Below are 2,155 nucleotides of genomic sequence, written 5' to 3'. Positions count from 1 at the left end.
TATTAAATATACATTAAGTGTTATTTTTCGTTCTTTTTTCACTTTTGACGTCCTTATAACTGAGAATCCATTCCTTTCCATTCCTTGGTTCTTCTTTATTATTTCTTTTCTTTTCACGTTACTCACATACGATTCCCTAAAATGGTTACCCATGTATAGTGCTAGTCACTGTAATGCTATAAAACCCCAAGCAATATCAACATAAGCTGACAAGAATTATGTTGAAGTATATGGCAAGATATGAATCAAGGGTCCTATTTTTGCGTCAGTATTTTGTTCTTTTTTTCATTTATGCTTTACTCCCTTTGTCATTTCATAGTAAAACCTGGAGGAAGCTAATTCTCTTTTTTATCATTTAAGGAGTTTACGTGGCTTTTCTGCTCTCTCTCCCTCTCTCTCTCAATGCCCCCCCCCCCATTTTTCTATCTGTGGCGTCTGACCAATGCGGTACAATGCTACAGCTTTACAATGTGGCATTTCATAGAATTGGTACATCTGTGTCAAAAATGTATCCGACACACAAATACACGTACAGGTTCATCGTTCCGTACTGTTCCCTGCCAAGTGTGGAATCAGACGTAGGCCCATTTTTGAGTAGAGTTTCTTTTTCTTTGTTGTTTTCATTGTATTAATTTCATCTATTTGTTTTTGCTGATATCAGTTGTAAAGGAAATTCAACATAAACAGAGAAATATGAAATGTTAAAACATATAAACAAATATGCAAATTCAGATGCTCCAGATAAGTTACATGGTTCACTGACAAACAACTGAGCATATATATATATATATATATATATATATATATATATATATATATATATATATATATATATATACATATATATGTGTGTGTGTGTGTGTGTGTGTGTGTGTGTGTTTGTGTGTGTCTGTCTGTCTAGCGATATTATCTTTATTTTCAAGATTAACCTTACGATAAAGTTGAAAATTAAATTCGTGACTGAATATTGTTTTTTTAGAATCTCAAGGTCCATTTTTGCGTTTGATTTGGTTTTATTGTTTTTATTGTATCCATTTCATCTTGCTTCTCCCGATAGGAATTATAAAGGAAATGCTGAAACATAAAGACAAATATGCAAATACTCCAGATGAGAAGTTTCACGATTAACTCACACACACACACACACACACACACACACACACACACACACACACACACACACACACACACACACACACACACACACACACACACACACACACACATACAAACGTCACACACACACACACACACACACACACACACACACACCACACACACACACACACACACACACACACACACACACACACACACATGTGTATGTATGTGGAATTCATGTCGAACAGATTGCGAGTAGAACAACGAAGGGAAGTACAAGAAAACACACGAATATGCCGAAGGCCTTCGGCATATTCGTGTGTTTTCTTGTACTTCGTTGTTCTACCTGCAATGTCTATGTATCTATATGTTATATGTCTTCTTTTAACGGTAGGTTCATGTCTGAGCCGCCGTGGTCACAGCATGATACTTAATTGTAGTTTTCATGTTGTGATGCTCTTGGAGTGAGTACGTGGTAGGGTCCCCAGTTCCTTTCCACAGAGAGTGCCGGTGGTACCTTTTTTTTTTTTTTTTTTTTTTTTTTTAGGTAATCATTCTCTCTATTTTTATCTGGACTTGGGACCAGCAATGACTTGGGCTGGCTTGGCCACCAAGTGGCTAGGTAGGCAATCGAGGTGAAGTTCCTTGCCCAAGGGAACAACACGCCGTCCGGTGACTCGAACCTTCGAACTCAGATTGCCGTCGTGCCAGTGTTGAGTCCGATGTTCTAATCATTCGGTCACCGCGGCCTTGGCGATCATGGGCTTTCATGATTTTCTTGGCAATTTAAAGCGGTGGTTTGCCATTGCCTTCCGCCCGGTGATATATTTTTTTTTTTTTTTTTTTCTTATCGAGTCACCATCTCTATTTACCTGGCACTGACTTGGGCTGACTTATCCATCCAGTGGCTAGGCAGGCAATTGAGGTGAAGTTTCTTGCCCAAGGGAACAACGCGCCGGCCGGTGACTCGAACCCTCGAACTCAGATTGCCGTACATACATATATATGTACATATACAAATATATACATATATATATGTATATATATATATATG

Source organism: Penaeus monodon, chromosome 35, assembly GCF_015228065.2.
Source record: "Penaeus monodon isolate SGIC_2016 chromosome 35, NSTDA_Pmon_1, whole genome shotgun sequence".
NCBI lineage: Eukaryota > Metazoa > Arthropoda > Malacostraca > Decapoda > Penaeidae > Penaeus > Penaeus monodon.
This window is presented reverse-complemented; position numbering follows the sequence as displayed.